Here is a 21,942-nt window from a genome sequence, read left to right on the forward strand (position 1 = left end):
AAAAATACATAGTTTGAGTACTTCATGCATGAACCGGCACATGGACATGAAGCATAAGTTGCAGTGGGAAGCTCAGTGTGCTACAATGCAGTCTAGCCGGCCGGGCCAACCACCGTCTGCCATATCTTGTGCATCCGCGGCCTCTTCATCCTCTGTGACTGGGGGGACAGCAGTCACACCTGTTTTGGGGCGCAGACCTGCCACCTCTTTACCCGCAACAGCCAGCGTGATTGGCAGGTCATCATTTTCTTTGGAGGTGGTAACACCAGCTGGTCTTGAGCGCTGTCCGACATCGATAGCACCATCTTTGGATCAAGGCAACCTAACATGTCCGCCTGCATCTTCCTCACAGACCGGCAGTTTGCCGGGGACACCCTTATCAACCCCGTCTAAGCACAATAGCCAGCCCTCGGTCCCTCAGATGTGGACAAGTAAAAGACCATTTCCTCCTAGCCATGAGAAAGCTAAGAGGTTGAATTTCACCATCTGCAAGCTCTTGGCTACAGAAATGCTGCCTTTCCGCCTGGTGGACACAGAGGATTTTCGAGACCTTATGTCCGTCGCAGTGCCCCAGTACCAGATGCCCAGTCGGCACTACTTCTCAAAGAAAGGTGTGCCTGCGCTCCACCAGCATGTCGCACACAACATCACCGCTTCTTTGAGAAACTCTGTGTGTGACAGGGTGCATTTCACCACAGACACTTGGACGAGTAGGCATGGACAGGGGCGTTACATGTCGCTGACTGGGCACTGGGTAACTATGGTGACAGCAGGACAAGGGGCTGCTGTCCAAGTCTTGCCGTCCCCACGAGTTGTGCGTCAATCCTCTTTATGTCAAAGTTCCTCCACTGCTTCTGCCTCCTCAACCTCCTCTCGGTCTTCCACCTGCACCCAAAGCCTGTCTGGTCATGCCACAAGCTTTCTAACTGCGCAGAAGGGATCCTGCACACCTCCTTACTATGCTGGCAGTAGGGCTCAACGTCATCAGGCGGTTTTTACATTGAAATGTCTGGGAAATGTGAGTCACACAGCTGAGGAGTTGTGGTCAGCTCTGGAGAACCAATTTCATGAATGGTTGTCTCCACTGGACCTGAAACCAGGGAAGGCCGTGTGCGACAATGCTGCAAACCTGGGTGCGGCCCTTCGCCGGGGCAATGTCACACACGTGCCTTGTATGGCTCACGTGTTGAACCTGGTTGTCCAGCAATTTTTAGCCCACTATCCCAGACTAGATGGCCTTCTGCAGAGGGCACGGTCGCTGTGTGCTCACTTCCGCTGTTCGCATACCGCAGCTCAGCGACTTACATCTCTTCAGAAGTCGTTGGGCCTGCCACTTAACCGGCTAAAATGCGATGTGCCTACCCGGTGGAATTCAACTCTGCACATGTTGCAGCGACTGTGGCAGCACCGACAAGCCCTGGTGCAATACGTTCTGACGTATAGCCTGGGCCAACGGGATTCAGAGGTGGGGCAAATCACGCTGGAGGAGTGGTCTCAGATCAGGGACCTATGCACCCTTCTGCACAGTTTTGAAATGGCGACGAAGATGTTTAGTGCTGACGATGCCATTATCAGCATGACTATTCCGGTGATTTACATGCTGGAGCACATGTTAAACAGAATTCGGAGTCAGGTGGTGGCACAAGAGGAGGTGGAGGAAGTAGAGGAGGAGGAGTTGTATGCGGAAGGGCTAACATCTGCAAGGTCCAGAAGGTCGGCAGCACCAAGGCGGCAGGCATGTGAGGGTGGGGGAGATGGTTTTACCAGGGCGCATGGTAGCAGCCAAACTAGTGAGGAAGGTGCAGGAGCCCAGGAAGAAGTGGAGGACGAACTGATGGAAGACTCATCAGATGAGGGAGACCTTGATCACATTTCTGTTGTGCGAGGTTGGGGGGAGAGGACAGAGGAAGGAAGCATGATTGTTACCTCGCCACCAACACAACAGGGACTTGGTGCTCCTGGATGCGCAACACACATGAGTGCCTTCTTGCTGCACTACCTGCAACATGACCCTCGAATTGTGAGAATTAGAAATAATCCTGACTACTGGGTTGCCACACTGTTAGATCCCCGGTACAAAAGTAAATTTGCAGAAATTATTCCTGCCATAGAAAGGGATGCACGCATGCAGGAGTATCAGCAGAGACTGTTGCAGAATCTTACATGTGCTTTTCCACAAAATACCAGTGGTGCACGTAGTGAATCTCACAGTTCCAACTTGCCAACCGTGGGACCGTCAAGTGTTCAGCACTCAAACCGTAACAGAACCACAGTATCTGCTGGTAACATCAATTTTGCGGAATCATTTCACCACTTTTTTAGCCCATCCTTTGCAAGGCCACAGGAGACAAGAAGTCTGACACATAGTCAACGCCTAGAGACGATGGTACAGGAGTATCTCCAAGTAAACATTGAAGCCACGACTGTGTCACTGGACCCTTGCTCTTTTTGGGCTTCCAATCTGGATAAATGGCCGGAGCTAGCCACTTACGCCTTGGAGATCTTGTCATGCCCCGCAGCCAGCGTTCTGTCTGAACGTGTGTTCAGCGCTGCTGGTGGTGTGCTGACAGATAAGCGCACGCGGCTCTCCACTGATAATGTAGACAGACTCACGTTCATAAAGATGAACAAATCATGGATCCGAAACGACTTTTCTACCCCTGTGTCATCCTGGGGAGAGTAAAAGCTTGATGATTGGTTAAAATCACCCTACCAAACGTTTTAAGCTTTCAAATTACTAATCATGTTTATCTGTATCTTGACTGGAAAATAATTTGGGCTTTGTAGCAGTGTGCAGCACTGATCCTATTAGGCCATCTATAATAAGCTCCACCAGATTTAAAATTAAAAATAATTTTTAGCTGCATCTAGCCCGGAAAATAATTTTGGGGCTCCGAGATGCGCAAGACACATAAGTGCCTTCTTGCTGCACTACCTGCAGCATGACCCTCATATTGTCAGAATTCGAAGTAATCATGACTACTGGGTTGCCACACTCTTAGATCCCCCAAACTTTTCGATCAACCTTTTCATTTTAATAAAGACCAAAAAAATGGTCATTTTGAAATTATAAGCATTAGCAGGTTGTTAGAAACTGAAATCAAACAGTTTTCAACTCAAAACTTTATTCTAGGTGATGTTACATTTTCACATAGGACCCCTTGTTCGAAAGGAGCTTCTGAACTCTCTCGTCCATTGAATTTGTCAGGTTTTGGATGGTTTCTGCTTCAATTGTTTTGCATGAGGACAGAATACCCTCCCAGAGCTGTTGCTTAGATGTGAACTGCCTCCCGCCATCATAGACACTCCTTTTAATGATGCTCCAAAGGTTCTGAATGGGGTAGAGGTCAGGGGAGCATGGGGGTCACACCATAAGTTTGTCCCCTTTTATGCCCATATCAGCCAGAGATGCAGATGTTTTATGTGCAGCATGAGATGGTGCATTATCATGCAGAAAAATGATCTTGCTGTGAAATACACGGTTCTTCTTCTTGAACCATGGTAGGAAGTGCTGTTTGAGAAAATCCACATACATTATGGAGTTCATCTTTAGCGCCTTCAGGGATCCTAAAGGGGCCGACAATCTCTCTCCCCATGATTCCAGCCCAAAACATTACTCCACCTCCTCCTTGTTGGCGCTGTAGCTGTGTTTGCGTGTGGTGTCCATCAACCAGCCATCCTCCACTCCATCCATCTGGACCATTGAGCGCTGCACGGCACTCATCCGTGAACAAAACAGTTTTGAAATCAGTCTTCATGTAATGTTTGGCCCACTGGAGCCGTTTCTGCTTGTGTGAAGTGGATAGAGGAGGTCGACAGGATGGCGTATGCACAGCTGCAAACCTCTGAAGGACCCTGCATCTTGTTGTTCGGGGGACGTTGGAGGCACAAGCAGCTTCAAAAACTTGTCTGCTGCTATGACAAGGCTTTTTTGCCGCTGCTCTTTCAACCTGACGTAATTGCCTGTAGGAAAGAGTCCTCAATTTGCCCTTATCAGCACGCACACGTGTGTACTATGAATCAGCTACATACTTCTTGATTGCCAAGACACTTCATCCTGATCATCGCACAATGTTGATTGTAGTCATGCCTTGACCTAAACACTCCACAATTTGTTGCTTCTCAGCAGCCGACACATCCTTTTTCTTTCCCATTTTAGCAGAAAATGTAGGCTGCTTAATAATGTGAGACAGCCTTCTTAAGTAGTCTTGCCTTTCATTGGACACACCTGCCAAACTAATTAGCACAGTTGTCTGCAATTGCTTACAGTGATATAAAGAGCCCTGACACACATCACCATCAATGAGTTTAACTGACAAACAAACAAATTCTTCCCTTATCACTCCTAAACACTTTTTGCATAATAATTTGGAACGCGGTGTACATGTGCTTTTCCACAAAACACCAGCGGTTCACGTAGTGAAACTTACAGTTCTAACTTGCAAACCGTGGTCTGTATGGAATTGTTCAATAAAGGGCCCAAAATTAAGATAACATAGATGGGAGAGGTCTCTATGAATAGGAATTCCTAAGTATTTGATACCCTGTGAGGGCCAGGCAAAGGGAAAGTTGGACTGGATGGAATCCTATATGGATTTGGGGAGGGAGACATCGAGGGCCTCAGACTTCGCTGCATTGATTTTAAAATTTTACCATGTAACAAAGTGATCTATTTCAGCCATAACAGCATGGATGGATATATGTGATTGAGTGATATATACTAGGACATCATCAGCAAATAGAGAGCACTTGTACTCGGTGCCTCCCACCTCAATCCACCTAATATTGGGGTTATGGCGAATTGATGAGAGCAGGTGCTCCGTCACTAGGATGTATAAGAGAGGGGACAGAGGACATCCCTGCCTTGTCCCATTGGTGATTGTGAAAGGTGATGAAAATGTTCTGATGCACCCCCTGGGCCTTGGGACACCCGGAGCCGGACCCTTTTTGGTGGATGCTGGTGGTTGTAGTCTTCGTGGCGGCGACCCGGTTCCGTGGCTCAGGGCGGTCAAACCAGTGGCGGAACTATTTATGTGCTTTTGATGTTTAAATGTCCGACTACGCCACCCGTGGATTGCGGTCAGAGTGAACCGCCGCTACAGGGCAGACCGCTGAGGCTGGTGTTGTGGGTGCAGCAGAGCGTAGCATAACTCCCCACGGGAGGAGTATAGCCTCAGGGCAGTGTATGCGGAGGATGGGGGTGATGGTGCAGGGCAGCAGCAGTAACGACACGGAGTCAGTGATGCAGTCCAGGGCCTTTACTCACAGTTCTTATTATCCAGACCACGTCTGCAGGTAACGGCTGCCCACGTCGTACTGTGCTCACCAGGTGAGGGGCTCAGACAACTCCCAGATAACTTTGGAGCACTTCACAGGACCCCCTTTGTGTGTCCTTTTTCTGGCCTTTCTTACCAACACTTCTGTCCGGCTGCCTCGGGCCTCCTCTTGGTAAACTTGGCGCCAGTTTCCCTGACCCTATGTGGTGCCTTCCTAGCGGGTGTAGCGAGGGGCTGCGCCACATAAAATGTCAGAGCCTCCGGTTTCTAGCTGAGGGTCGTTTCCTGCCTCCACTAGTTCGGGGACCGGTCTCCCCCTTTGGCCTGACCCCTCCACGCAGGTGGATTCGGGCGTGCGGTGGCGACTCGCCCGTCCGCACCCCTGGGATCCCTTCATTCCTCGTTCCTGGAGCCTTCTCCGCTCCTCTTCCTTCCTTCTCCCTCTTCCAGGCCTGGGCCTCTGTTACTAGGCCCGCCTCCGGAGCAGAGCTCATGCAGAGCCCCTGCTCCCTGCCACTTCTGCTCAGACTTCTCTGCACTGAACTAAGATGGTGCCCACCTTTTATACTCCCTTCTCAATGCACCCAGGAACTGCTTCCTCCCTGCTCCTGCACTACAGGGTTCCCCTTCCTCAGTGTTCCCTCCCCCCACTCCAGCCAGGGACAGGGACTGTCGTGCCCATCTCAGGGGCATATTGGTCGCCCTGCCCCACGGCAATGTGGTGTAATGCATGCAGGTGTCGGGTCCTGATCCACACTCCATCCTTATCTGAGAGTGAGATATCACACCTCTGGGTGAGGTGCAATACGTCTGTAGCAACCGAGCCCTCGGTGCTACAGTTCCATTTATCTTCAGCCTAGGTGACGTATTGTGATACAGGGCCGTGATTTTGGCTATAAAAGGGTCCACTAGACCCCTACCCCAAGCTTTTTAAGAGAATCATATATGGCGTGCCAGGAGACTCTATGGAATGCTTTCTCAGCATCCAACGAGAGTATCTACTTACAAATTTTTAACTGCATCTAGCCCAGGAAAAACTTTGTGCCTAGTAGCAGTGTCTGCTAGTCAGCGGATTATCCCGGCTGTTAAGCAAGCTACACCACCTGTAGTTTAGACACTTAATTTTTTCAAAGGAAATGCTTCGGGACCACGGGATACTTAGTGAAGAGCATCAGGAGGCACCCCAAGGCATAGGGGCTGGGACTGGCACTAGGATGCCTTGCGGTGGACAGCCGAGCTCAATCCTTATAAAAGCTTTTTAACTGCAGCAGCTTTAGTGGACGCTACTGGAGCTGGAATTACGCGGCTGCTGGCATGAGACTTGCCCTCCAATAGATCCTTGTAAATGGATTTAAAGTGTATTCATTCAAATTAGAGGGACAATTTAAATTAAAAAGCTTAGAGCTGCCTCCACCACAGGGGGGCTCGCTCGACCCACCAGCGGACAGGCACCAGTATTGGGAGAGGGGGGCTGGCCGTCAGGGTTCACCGCGGCTCTGGCACAAACCCGGCGACACGGAGGTGGCACGGGCAGGAGCAGACTGGCCGTGTCGGCTTCTCACTTTTTGGATTTTAGAAGGGCATGACATGCCTATATCTGTGTCTCCCCCTCCTTTTACTCCTCCACCTCTTTTATTTCCGCATGACTATATGTACTTGTCACTTTTCCATGTGTTAGTTATGTCTTCTGAGCAGTTTGTCAGCTTTTGGACACCTTTGAAGGTGTTTTCTATGTGTTTCTATGTGTTTTTGTTTGCCTGCCATTGGTTTTAACGGTGTTCGAAGGTGTTCGACGAACAGTTCGACGAACAGTTCGGCGAACACACGGGTGTTCGACGAACCGAACCGAACTCGAACACTACGGGGGTGGCTCAACACTAATAAGCAGCACAAGAGAAACATATCACAGTAATATAAATTAAGATGCCGGAAGTGCAATATACATGGTTGGTATACAAATTGGGATGCAAGATGCAAATTACACAGGCAACCTATGAGATTAAGAAATTAAGATCAGTATTCTGGAATATTAAGTCTTGGTAATAAATAATCATTTTAGAAGAAAAAGAAACGGAGAGGTAAAAAAGGAAATGAAAATAGGGGAGGGGAGAAAAATAAAGGTCCGCAGGGGCTGGATACAACCATAAAATTAAAAAAAGGAGACTCGCATGGAAGGAGAAAGATGCCTGGTGTGGGAATACATAATTTTGAGTAGAATGCACAGGAGACCCAAAGTAAATACAGGAGAAGAGATAAATGATTTGCTTTGCGTTACCCTGGTCCAGGTCAGTGCTTTCTGGCCTTGGACAGGTGCTGTACAAATTTAGTGAGCATCCAGGTTCCCTAGCGCAACATTTGATTCGCTGGTTTGATGTCATCTATGCTGTGTGCAGTACACAGGTGACGATTTATAGCCCTGCTAATCATAAACCGAGCCTGGGCTCCAACAGGGTAAGGAAATTCGTTCAGCTCCTGTCCACAATCATAGAGCACTGACCTGGACAACGGATCGGAGTGGCACAAAGCTATCTGCTCTCTCAACCCTTTGAGGTAAATTTTTGTAGAGGCTCAGAAACCCCTAGCCAAAACATCTGTCTTTGGTCTTCTGTACATTATTCCAGTGACATCCAACCTGCAGTATAAATAACCTATGGAAACTAGATCCTCACAAACTGTACACAGCTGGATAGTACAAACCCTTTGCATCAAACCCAAAAAGTATAAATGATAAACAATATATAATAGTCAATATAAAAGCTTCTCTCTTTCTGGAGGATCTTGAAAATTCCTATTCTGACAGGCAGTCTACTGATTTTAAAAGGGTCGTCCCAATAACAAAATGATCACGACCCACAAGATAAGTGGGAAATATAAGATTACCGTATTTTTCGGACTATAAGATGCACCGGACCATAAGACGCACCTAGGTTTTAGAGGAGGAAAATAATAAAAAAAAATTTAAGCAAAAAATGTGGTCATGATGCACTTTTAAGGGGGAGGGGGTCTTCTGCTGACACTGGTATAGGGGTAATGTCCCCCAATTCTGACAATATCCCCCATCCTGGTATATATGCCCCCCCTTCCTTTAATACGTGGTCCCCATCCTGGTATGCCTGGCACCCCTCCATCCTGGTATGCATGGCACCCCTCATCCCCAATCCTGGTATGCATGGCACCCTTCATCCCCAATTCGGGTATGCATGGCTCCCTCATCCTTATCCTGGTATGCATGGCACCCCTCATCCCAAATCCTGGTATGCATGTCACAGTAATCCCCATCCTTTTATGCATGGCACCCCTCATCCCCAATCCTGGTATGCATGGCACCCCTCATCCCTATCTTGGTATGCATGGCACCCCTCATCCCTATCCTGGTATGCATGGCACCCCTCATCCCTATCCTGGTATGCATGGCACCCCTCATCCCTATCCTGGTATGCATGGCACCCCTCATCCCTATCCTGGTATGCATGGCACCCCTCATCCCTGTCCTGGTATGCATGGCACCCCTCATCCTTATCCTGTTATGCATGGCACCCCTCTACCCTGTCCTGGTATGCATGGCACCCCTCATCACTGTCCTGGTATGCATGGTCCCCTCATCTTTATCTTGTTATGCATGGCACCTCTAATCCCTGTCCTGGTATGCATGGCACCCCTCATCCCTGTCCTGGTATGCATGGTCCCCCTAATCCCCATCAAGATGCACATACAAAAAAAATAAACACTCCTACTCACCTCTCTTCTCTTCTCCAGCGCTGCATCCGGTCTGCCTGCACTGATCCCTCCATGTGAGCCGCGCATGACGTCACTGCCATGCGCGACTCACAAGGAGAGATCAGCTGCCGGAAGTCACTGCTCCCCACGCCAGGACTGTGTGTGCGGGGAACAATGACTTCACTCTCCTTCATAGCTGGCACATAGCGGAGCCTGCGGCTCCTGCTGCTGCCGGCTCTCGTGTGTGCCCGCTCATTAAAGGGCATGAATATTCACCCCTCTCCACTCCCATGGGCGTGGAGAGAGGTTGGATATTCATGTCCTTTAACAGCGGGGACACGCGATAGCCGGCAGCAGCAGGAGCCGCGCTTCGCTCCGCTGTGTGCCGCTATTAAGGAGCATGAATATTCAGTGCTCCCCACGCCCAATGGGCGTGGGGAGCAGTAAATATTCATTTATTTAGCAGCGGGGACAGTGTAGGCTGCAGCGGGTAGCTGCTGCCTCCTGTGCCCCGCTCCCCCCACACCCCGTATATATATACACCCCCCCCAACATTCGGACTATAAGACGCACCCCCCATTTTCCTCCAAAATTTTGGAGGAAAAAAGTGCATCTTATGGTCCGAAAAATACGGTATACATGGCTCCACAACTGGGACCCTCAACAGTCCTGAAATGGGTTTTCTGAGTCTCCTACTTTAATAAAGTAATGCATTAATTGGCTATGGGATTGATGGAAATAGCTGAGACCAGCGCTTTGTTTCCTTCTTCAGCCATATAACCTTTGAATTGAGCTACTTCGTACATACAACATTAAAACAGAGAACACATGACCTGTGTTCTCAAGATCGATAGGAGTCCCAATGGCGAGACCCTAAGTACAGCGAGGAAAAAAAGGATTTAGTCAGCCACCAATTGTGCAAGTTCTCCCACTTAAAAAGATGAGAGAGGCCTGTAATTGACATCATAGGTAGACCTCAACTATGAGAGACAAAATGAGAAAACAAATCCTGAAAATCACATTGTCTGATTTGGAAAGAATTTTTTCCAAATTTTGGTGAAAAATAAGTATTTGGTCAATTACAAAAGTTCATCTCAATACTTTGTTAAATATCCTTTGTTGGCAATGACAGAGGTCAAACGTTTTCTGTAATTCTCCACAAGGTTGGCACACACTGTTGCTGGTATGTTGGCCCATTCCTCCATGCAGATCTCCTATAGAGCAGTGATGTTTTGGGGCTGTCACTGGGCAACACGGACTTTCAACTCCCTCCAAAGGTTTTCTATAGGGTTTAGATCTGGAGACTGGCTAGGCCACTCCAGGACCTTGAAATGCTTCTTACGAAGCCACTCCTTCATTGCCCTGGCAGTGTGCTTTGGATCATTGTCATGCTGAAAGACCCAGCCATGTTTCATCTTCAATGCCCTTGCTGATGGAAGGAGGTTTGCACTCAAATTCTCACGACACATGGCCCCATTCAATCTTTCATTTACACTGATCAGTAGCGTTGAGTAGAGATGAGCGTTGTTCTACTCGAACTGTTCGCCAATCTCAAATTCGAGCTGTTTTGGGCGGTGTTCGAGCCGTTCGGCGAACACGAACAATTTGAGAAAAATTCGGCTGTTCGAGGTTATGTTCGATAACTGTTCGTGCACCAAAATCATAACTGGATTTTTTCTCAGTAATGATGAAAATTAATGTTAATACGCAGTTTGAGTGTACAGCGGGGTGGGGGGAGGGGCAGGGGATGGATCTCTGCAGGAACAATGAAGATCTCCATTTTTTTTGTCTTTCCCGCATTTACAGTGGGGAGGTGCAATCTGTCAGCCTATCAGCAGCGCACACACGGAGCGAAGTGCTTTTTTTCACACAAGCAAGGGCATGTGTCATTGGCAGTGTATGTCACATGTCCTTGCCCTATAAGACCAAGCCATTTTCCCCGTCGCCACCATTTTCTCACTGCTGCAGCTGCGTGTTAGACGGCACCGCTGTTGCTGTGTGCGCTATACCTTGTTAATTTCAAGCCAATTTTCGCACAAATATACAGATAGCTTGGGAGTAGGGAATAGTTGTGATTGCAGTCCTTTTAAGGACTAGGTTACAGCATTTCCTACGACTTTTATCAGGGAGGTCTGTGCTCTTAAATAGATAGGTTGTGGGAGTAAAGACTAATTGTAATTGGAGTCCTTTTCAGGACTAGGTTACATGAGTTCCTATCAGTTTTTGCCAGGCAGGTCTGTGCCAGTGCTGTGCAAGTTTTTTTCACAGCATTTGGCTGAATCTAGCAAAGCTAATCCTTTTTGGCCTATTGCAGAGTGTGTTAGTCAGTGGAGTAGCCAATCTGTGTTGCAAGATATACCACCTGTGTATAGAATACCAATTTTTTTACTGCACCTAGTGAAGTAAAATCTTTTGGGCATAGCATCATTCTATTAGTCCATCTATACTGACCTCCATCAGGTTGCAAATTAAAACTAATTTTTATCTGCATCTACAGTACCTCTGAAAAAATATTTGGGCTTCTAGCAGTGTGTGGGACTTGTTCTATTAGTCCATCTATACTGACCTCCATCAGGTTGCAAACTGAATATATTTTTTTCTGCATCTACCTCTGAAAAAATATTGGGCTTCTAGCTGTGTGTGGGTCTTGTTCTATTAATCCATCTATACTGACCTCCATCAGGTTGCAAACTGAATATAATTTTTTTCTGCATCTAGCTCTGAAAAAATATTTGGCCTTCTAGTAGTGTGTCGGACTTTCTCTATTAGTCCATCTATACTGACCTCCATCAGGTTGCAAATTAAAAATTATTTTTATCTGCATCTACAGTACCTCTGAAAAAATATTTGGGCTTCTAGCTGTGTGCGGGACTTGTTGTATTAGTCCATCTATACTGACCTCCATCAGGTTGCAAACTGAATATATTTTTTTCTGCATCTACCTCTGAAAAAATATTTGGCCTTCTAGTAGTGTGTCGGACTTTCTCTATTAGTCCATCTATACTGACCTCCATCAGGTTGCAAACTGAATATAATTTTTTTCTGCATCTAGCTCTGAAAAAATATTTGGCCTTCTAGTAGTGTGTCGGACTTTCTCTATTAGTCCATCTATACTGACCTACATCAGGTTGCAAATTAAAACTAATTTTTATCTGCATCTACAGTACCTCTGAAAAAATATTTGGGCTTCTAGCAGTGTGTGGGACTTGTTCTATTAGTCCATCTATACTGACCTCCATCAGGTTGCAAACTGAATATATTTTTTTCTGCATCTACCTCTGAAAAAATATTGGGCTTCTAGCTGTGTGTGGGTCTTGTTCTATTAATCCATCTATACTGACCTCCATCAGGTTGCAAACTGAATATATTTTTTTCTGCATCTACCTCTGAAAAAATATTTGGCCTTCTAGTAGTGTGTCGGACTTTCTCTATTAGTCCATGTATACTGACCTCCATCAGGTTGCAAACTGAATATATTTTTTTCTGCATCTACCTCTGAAAAAATATTGGGCTTCTAGCTGTGTGTGGGTCTTGTTCTATTAATCCATCTATACTGACCTCCATCAGGTTGCAAACTGAATATATTTTTTTCTGCATCTACCTCTGAAAAAATATTTGGCCTTCTAGTAGTGTGTCGGACTTTCTCTATTAGTCCATCTATACTGACCTCCATCAGGTTGCAAACTGAATATATTTTTTTCTGCATCTACCTCTGAAAAAATATTGGGCTTCTAGCTGTGTGTGGGTCTTGTTCTATTAATCCATCTATACTGACCTCCATCAGGTTGCAAACTGAATATATTTTTTTCTGCATCTACCTCTGAAAAAATATTTGGCCTTCTAGTAGTGTGTCGGACTTTCTCTATTAGTCCATCTATACTGACCTCCATCAGGTTGCAAACTGAATATATTTTTTTCTGCATCTACCTCTGAAAAAATATTGGGCTTCTAGCTGTGTGTGGGTCTTGTTCTATTAATCCATCTATACTGACCTCCATCAGGTTGCAAACTGAATATATTTTTTTCTCCATCTACCTCTGAAAAAATATTTGGCCTTCTAGTATTGTGTCGGACTTTCTCTATTAGTCCATCTATACTGACCTCCATCAGGTTGCAAACTGAATATATTTTTTTCTGCATCTACCTCTGAAAAAATATTGGGCTTCTAGCTGTGTATGGGTCTTGTTCTATTAATCCATCTATACTGACCTCCATCAGGTTGCAAACTGAATATATTTTTTTCTGCATCTACCTCTGAAAAAATATTTGGCCTTCTAGTAGTGTGTCGGACTTTCTCTATTAGTCCATCTATACTGAACTCCATCAGGTTGCAAACTGAATATAATTTTTTTCTGCATCTAGCTCTGAAAAAATATTTGGCCTTCTAGTAGTGTGTCGGACTTTCTCTATTAGTCCATCTATACTGACCTCCATCAGGTTGCAAATTAAAACTAATTTTTATCTGCATCTACAGTACCTCTGAAAAAATATTTGGGCTTCTAGCTGTGTGTGGGACTTGTTGTATTAGTCCATCTATACTGACCTCCATCAGGTTGCAAATTCAAAATAATTTTTTTCTGCATCTAACCCAGCCAATAGTTTTGGCCTAATACCACAGTTTGGCCACTCAGCTCTGCTCGGTTACCATCCATTGTTTTTTTGTGCAAACAACTCCAGAGTTGTGAATTAGTTAACCACCAAAATGAGTGGAAAAAGGCCTGCTGCTGGTGGAAAGGGGAATAGGCGTGTTGGGAAGGGGAAAAAAGGTTGTGTCCGTGGGGTAGGTGTTAAAGCAACAGTAACATCTGCAGAAGAAAGACCATCTTCCAGCCAAACTAAAATGTCTACTTCTTTTAGCGGACAATGTGATAAGATCCCTTTCTTACGGCCACGCCAATCGCTACAAATTCCAGATGAGGCACAAAAACAGCAGGTGCTTCAACGGATATCAAGTGCTCCTTTAAGTGGGCTCTCCTCCACATCAACTTCAACATCACAAATACTCCAGTCCTCAAAGGTGTCACCCAAATCGCACTTGCTTCCTCACAGCTCCCAAATCTCCAGCTGCCCGTCTGAGTATGAGGTAGAACAGATGGTTGAGTCTGCAGAGCTGTTTACTCATACTATAGCCTGGGAATCAGAGGTCGACTCCAGCGCTTCTGTGAATCCAGACGAGGAAATGATCTGCACTGATGCCCAGAATCTTTATGAGTCGGATCCAGGACCAGACGCAGAAGGTTCTGACCATAATGTAGACCCTCATTCCCAAACTGTAACTCCTGTTGGTGGAGACAATGAGGAAGACGATGATAAGACTCAAATACCTGATTGGAGCGACAACTTTAGTTTTTTGTCAGGGCAGGAACAGGTTGGCTCTGAGGACGACGGGTGTGATAACGCACAGGGTGATGATGATGAGGTCGGAGATCCCACTTACTGTCAACCCACAGTCAGCCAAGAGATGAGGTCAGCAGAGGAGGTGGAGGAAGATGCTAGTGACGACGAGGTCAGGTTGCGCCTTCCTGGACAGAGACGTAGTACTGGAAGCACGTCAACAACTGCATCCTCAAACACAACTCTGCCTCTCACCACAAGTCGTGGTGGCTCTTCAGGTCGCATGGGTGCTAAGCCTTGCATAGCCTGGGCATTTTTTCAGATCGATAAAGATGACCCAACTCGTGTTGTCTGTAACATTTGTCAGCAAAAGCTAAGTAGAGGCCAAAAAATACATAGTTTGAGTACTTCATGCATGAACCGGCACATGGACATGAAGCATAAGTTGCAGTGGGAAGCTCAGTGTGCTACAATGCGGCCTAGCCGGCCGGGCCAACCACCGTCTGCCATATCTTGTGCATCCGCGGCCTCTTCATCCTCTGTGACTGGGGGGACAGCAGTCACACCTGTTTTGGGGCGCAGACCTGCCACCTCTTTACCCGCAACAGCCAGCGTGATTGGCAGGTCATCATTTTCTTTGGAGGTGGTAACACCAGCTGGTGTTGAGCGCTGTCCGACATCGATAGCACCACCTTTGGATGAAGGCAACCTAACATGTCCGCCTGCATCTTCCTCACAGACCGGCAGTTTGCCGGGGACACCCTTATCAACCCCGTCTAAGCACAATAGCCAGCCCTCGGTCCCTCAGATGTGGACAAGTAAAAGACCATTTCCTCCTAGCCATGAGAAAGCTAAGAGGTTGAATTTCACCATCTGCAAGCTCTTGGCTACAGAAATGCTGCCTTTCCGCCTGGTGGACACAGAGGATTTTCGAGACCTTATGTCCGTCGCAGTGCCCCAGTACCAGATGCCCAGTCGGCACTACTTCTCAAAGAAAGGTGTGCCTGCGCTCCACCAGCATGTCGCACACAACATCACCGCTTCTTTGAGAAACTCTGTGTGTGACAGGGTGCATTTCACCACAGACACTTGGACGAGTAGGCATGGACAGGGGCGTTACATGTCGCTGACTGGGCACTGGGTAACTATGGTGACAGCAGGACAAGGGGCTGCTGTCCAAGTCTTGCCGTCCCCACGAGTTGTGCGTCAATCCTCTTTATGTCAAAGTTCCTCCACTGCTTCTGCCTCCTCAACCTCCTCTCGGTCTTCCACCTGCACCCAAAGCCTGTCTGGTCATGCCACAAGCCTTCTAACTGCGCAGAAGGGATCCTGCACACCTCCTTACTATGCTGGCAGTAGGGCTCAACGTCATCAGGCGGTTTTTACATTGAAATGTCTGGGAAATGTGAGTCACACAGCTGAGGAGTTGTGGTCAGCTCTGGAGAACCAATTTCATGAATGGTTGTCTCCACTGGACCTGAAACCAGGGAAGGCCGTGTGCGACAATGCTGCAAACCTGGGTGCGGCCCTTCGCCGGGGCAATGTCACACACGTGCCTTGTATGGCTCACGTGTTGAACCTGGTTGTCCAGCAATTTTTAGCCCACTATCCCAGACTAGATGGCCTTCTGCAGAGGGCACGGTCGCTGTGTGCTCACTTCCGCCGTTCGCATCCTGCAGCTCAGCGACTTACATCTCTACAGAAGTCGTTGGGCCTGCCACTTCACCGGCTAAAATGCGATGTGCCTACCCGGTGGAATTCAACTCTGCACATGTTGCAGCGACTGTGGCAGCACCGACAAGCCCTGGTGCAATACGTTCTGACGTATAGCCTGGGCCAACGAGATTCAGAGGTGGGGCAAATCACGCTGGAGGAGTGGTCTCAGATCAGGGACCTATGCACCCTTCTGCACAGTTTTGAAATGGCGACGAAGATGTTTAGTGCTCACGATGCCAAGCATGACTATTCCGGTGATTTACATGCTGGAGCACATGTTAAACAGAATTCGGAGTCAGGTGGTGGCACAAGAGGAGGTGGAGGAAGTAGAGGAGGAGGAGTTGTATGCGGAAGGGCTAACATCTGCAAGGTCCAGAAGGTCGGCAGCACCAAGGCGGCAGGCATGTGAGGGTGGGGGAGATGGTTTTACCAGGGCGCATGGTAGCAGCCAAACTAGTGAGGAAGGTGCAGGAGCCCAGGAAGAAGTGGAGGACGAACTGATGGAAGACTCATCAGATGAGGGAGACCTTGATCACATTTCTGTTGTGCGAGGTTGGGGGGAGAGGACAGAGGAAGGAAGCATGATTGTTACCTCGCCACCAACACAACAGGGACTTGGTGCTCCTGGATGCGCAACACACATGAGTGCCTTCTTGCTGCACTACCTGCAACATGACCCTCGAATTGTGAGAATTAGAAATAATCCTGACTACTGGGTTGCCACACTGTTAGATCCCCGGTACAAAAGTAAATTTGCAGAAATTATTCCTGCCATAGAAAGGGATGCACGCATGCAGGAGTATCAGCAGAGACTGTTGCAGAATCTTACATATGCTTTTCCACAAAATACCAGTGGTGCACGTAGTGAATCTCACAGTTCCAACTTGCCAACCGTGGGACCGTCAAGTGTTCAGCACTCAAACCGTAACAGAACCACAGTATCTGCTGGTAACATCAATTTTGCGGAATCATTTCACCACTTTTTTAGCCCATCCTTTGCAAGGCCACAGGAGACTAGAAGTCTGACACATAGTCAACGCCTAGAGACGATGGTACAGGAGTATCTCCAAGTAAACATTGAAGCCACGACTGTGTCACTGGACCCTTGCTCTTTTTGGGCTTCCAATCTGGATAAATGGCCGGAGCTAGCCACTTACGCCTTGGAGATCTTGTCATGCCCCGCAGCCAGCGTTCTGTCTGAACGTGTGTTCAGCGCTGCTGGTGGTGTGCTGACAGATAAGCGCACGCGGCTCTCCACTGATAATGTAGACAGACTCACGTTCATAAAGATGAACAAATCATGGATCCGAAACGACTTTTCTACCCCTGTGTCATCCTGGGGAGAGTAAAAGCTTGATGATTGGTTAAAATCACCCTACCAAACGTTTTAAGCTTTCAAATTACTAATCATGTTTATCTGTATCTTGACTGGAAAATAATTTGGGCTTTGTAGCAGTGTGCAGCACTGATCCTATTAGGCCATCTATAATAAGCTCCACCAGATTTAAAATTAAAAATAATTTTTAGCTGCATCTAGCCCGGAAAATAATTTTGGGGCTCCGAGATGCGCAAGACACATAAGTGCCTTCTTGCTGCACTACCTGCAGCATAACCCTCATATTGTCAGAATTCGAAGTAATCATGACTACTGCGTTGCCACACTCTTAGATCCCCCAAACTTTTCGATCAACCTTTTCATTTTAATAAAGACCAAAAAAATGGTCATTTTTGAAATTATAAGCATTAGCAGGTTGTTAGAAACTGAAATCAAACAGTTTTCAACTCAAAACTTTATTCTAGGTGATGTTACATTTTCACATAGGACCCCTTGTTCGAAAGGAGCTTCTGAACTCTCTCGTCCATTGAATTTGTCAGGTTTTGGATGGTTTCTGCTTCAATTGTTTTGCATGAGGACAGAATACCCTCCCAGAGCTGTTGCTTAGATGTGAACTGCCTCCCGCCATCATAGACACTCCTTTTAATGATGCTCCAAAGGTTCTGAATGGGGTAGAGGTCAGGGGAGCATGGGGGTCACACCATAAGTTTGTCCCCTTTTATGCCCATATCAGCCAGAGATGCAGATGTTTTATGTGCAGCATGAGATGGTGCATTATCATGCAGAAAAATGATCTTGCTGTGAAATACACGGTTCTTCTTCTTGAACCATGGCAGGAAGTGCTGTTTGAGAAAATCCACATACATTATGGAGTTCATCTTTAGCGCCTTCAGGGATCCTAAAGGGGCCGACAATCTCTCTCCCCATGATTCCAGCCCAAAACATTACTCCACCTCCTCCTTGTTGGCGCTGTAGCCGTGTTTGCGTGGGGTGTCCATCAACCAGCCATCCTCCACTCCATCCATCTGGACCATCGAGCGCTGCACGGCACTCATCCGTGAACAAAACAGTTTTGAAATCAGTCTTCATGTAATGTTTGGCCCACTGGAGCCGTTTCTGCTTGTGTGAAGTGGATAGAGGAGGTCGACAGGATGGCGTATGCACAGCTGCAAACCTCTGAAGGACCCTGCATCTTGTTGTTCGGGGGACGTTGGAGGCACAAGCAGCTTCAAAAACTTGTCTGCTGCTATGACAAGGCTTTTTTGCCGCTGCTCTTTCAACCTGACGTAATTGCCTGTAGGAAAGAGTCCTCAATTTGCCCTTATCAGCACGCACACGTGTGTACTGTGAATCAGCTACATACTTCTTGATTGCCAAGACACGTCATCCTGATCATCGCACAATGTTGATTGTAGTCATGCCTTGACCTAAACACTCCACAATTTGTTGCTTCTCAGCAGCCGACACATCCTTTTTCTTTCCCATTTTGGCAGAAAATGTAGGCTGCTTAATAATGTGAGAGAGCCTTCTTAAGTAGTCTTGCCTTTCATTGGACACACCTGCCAAACTAATTAGCACAGGTGTCTGCAATTGCTTACAGTGATATAAAGAGCCCTGACACACATCACCATCAATGAGTTTAACTGACAAACAAACAAATTCTTCCCTTATCACTCCTAAACACTTTTTGCATAATAATTTGGAACGCGGTGTACATGTGCTTTTCCACAAAACACCAGCGATTCACGTAGTGAATCTTACAGTTCTAACTTGCCAACCGTGGTCTGTATGGAATTGTTCAATAAAGGGCCCAAAATTAAGATAACATAGATGGGAGAGGTCTCTATGAATAGGAATTCCTAAGTATTTGATACCCTGTGAGGGCCAGGCAAAGGGAAAGTTGGACTGGATGGAATCCTATATGGATTTGGGGAGGGAGACATCGAGGGCCTCAGACTTCGCTGCATTGATTTTAAAATTTTACCATGTAACAAAGTGATCTATTTCAGCCATAACAGCATGGATGGATATATGTGATTGAGTGATATATACTAGGACATCATCAGCAAATAGAGAGCACTTGTACTCGGTGCCTCCCACCTCAATCCACCTAATATTGGGGTTATGGCGAATTGATGAGAGCAGGTGCTCCGTCACTAGGATGCATAAGAGAGGGGACAGAGGACATCCCTGCCTTGTCCCATTGGTGATTGTGAAAGGTGATGAAAATGTTCTGACGCACCCCCTGGGCCTTGGGACACCCGGAGCCGGACCCTTTTTGGTGGATGCTGGTGGTTGTAGTCTTCGTGGCGGCGACCCGGTTCCGTGGCTCAGGGCGGTCAAACCAGTGGCGGAACTATTTATGTGGTTTTGATGTTTAAATGTCCGACTATGCCACCCATGGATTGCGGTCAGAGTGAACCGCCGCTACAGGGCAGACCGCTGAGGCTGGTGTTGTGGGTGCAGCAGAGCGTAGCATAACTCCCCACGGGAGGAGTATAGCCTCAGGGCAGTGTATGCGGAGGATGGGGGTGATGGTGCAGGGCAGCAGCAGTAACGACACGGAGTCAGTGATGCAGTCCAGGGCCTTTACTCACAGTTCTTATTATCCAGACCACGTCTGCAGGTAACGGCTGCCCACGTCGTACTGTGCTCACCAGGTGAGGGGCTCAGACAACTCCCAGATAACTTTGGAGCACTTCACAGGACCCCCTTTGGGTGTCCTTTGTCTGGCCTTTCTTACCAACACTTCTGTCCGGCTGCCTCGGGCCTCCTCTTGGTAAACTTGGCGCCAGTTTCCCTGACCCTATGTGGTGCCTTCCTAGCGGGTGTAGCGAGGGGCTGCGCCACATAAAATGTCAGAGCCTCCGGTTTCTAGCTGAGGGTCGTTTCCTGCCTCCACTAGTTCGGGGACCGGTCTCCCCCTTTGGCCTGACCCCTCCACGCAGGTGGATTCGGGCGTGCGGTGGCGACTCGCCCGTCTGCACCCCTGGGATCCCTTCATTCCTCGTTCCTGGAGCCTTCTCCGCTCCTCTTCCTTCCTTCTCCCTCTTCCAGGCCTGGGCCTCTGTTACTAGGCCCGCCTCCGGAGCAGAGCTCATGCAGAGCCCCTGCTCCCTGCCACTTCTGCTCAGACTTCTCTGCACTGAACTAAGATGGTGCCCACCTTTTATACTCCCTTCTCAATGCACCCAGGAACTGCTTCCTCCCTGCTCCTGCACTACAGGGTTCCCCTTCCTCAGTGTTCCCTCCCCCCACTCCAGCCAGGGACAGGGACTGTCGTGCCCATCTCAGGGGCATATTGGTCGCCCTGCCCCACGGCAATGTGGTGTAATGCATGCAGGTGTCGGGTCCTGATCCACACTCCATCCTTACCTGAGAGTGAGATATCACACCTCTGGGTGAGGTGCAATACGTCTGTAGCAACCGAGCCCTCAGGGTGCTACAGTTCCATTTATCTTCAGCCTAGGTGACGCATTGCGATATAGGGCCGTGATTTTGGCTATAAAAGGGTCCCCTAGACCCCTACCCCAAGCTTTTTAAGAGAATCATATATGGCGTGCCAGGAGACTCTATGGAATGCTTTCTCAGCATCCAACGAGAGTATCTAATTACAAATTTTTAACTGCATCTAGCCCAGGAAATACTTTGTGCCTAGTAGCAGGGTCTGCTAGTCAGCGGATTATCCCGGCTGTTAAGCAAGCTACACCACCTGTAGTTTAGACACTTAATTTTTTCAAAGGAAATGCTTCGGGACCATGGGATACTCAGTGAAGAGCATCAGGAGGCACCCCAAGGCATAGGGGCTGGGACTGGCAGTAGGATGCCTTGCGGTGGACAGCCGAGCTCGATCCTTATAAAAGCTTTTTAACTGCAGCAGCTTTAGTGGACGCTACTGGAGCTGGAATTACGCGGCTTGTGGCATGAGACTTGCCCTCCAATAGATCCTTGTAAATGGATTTAAAGTGTATTCATTCAAATTAGAGAGACAATTTAAATTAAAAAGCTTAGAGCTGCCTCCACCACAGGGGGGCTCGCTTGACCCACCAGCGGACAGGCACCAGTATTGGGAGAGGGGGGCTGGCCATCAGGGTTCACCGCGGCTCTGGCACAAACCCGGCGACACGGAGGTGGCACGGGCAGGAGCGGACTGGCCGTGTCGGCTTCTCACTTTTTGGATTTTAGAAGGGCATGACATGCCTATATCTGTGTCTCCCCCTCATTTTACTCCTCCACCTCTTTTATTTTCGCATGACTATATGTACTTGTCACTTTTCCATGTGTTAGTTGTGTCTTCTGAGCAGTTTGTCAGCTTTTGGACACCTTTGAAGGTGTTTTCTATGTGTTTCTATGTGTTTTTGTTTGCCTGCCATTGGTTTTAACGGTGTTCGAAGGTGTTCGACGAACAGTTCGACGAACATTTCGGCGAACACACGGGTGTTCGACGAACCGAACCGAACTCGAACACTACGGGGGTGGCTCAACACTAGTGTTGAGCATTCCGATACTGTAATATCGGGTATCGGCCGATATTCGCGGTATCGTAGTTCCGATACTGCGTTC

This window comes from Phyllobates terribilis, unplaced genomic scaffold, assembly GCF_046119375.1.
Source record: "Phyllobates terribilis strain yellow unplaced genomic scaffold, ASM4611937v1 Scaffold_3__8_contigs__length_932513732, whole genome shotgun sequence".
In the NCBI taxonomy this organism is placed as follows: domain Eukaryota; kingdom Metazoa; phylum Chordata; class Amphibia; order Anura; family Dendrobatidae; genus Phyllobates; species Phyllobates terribilis.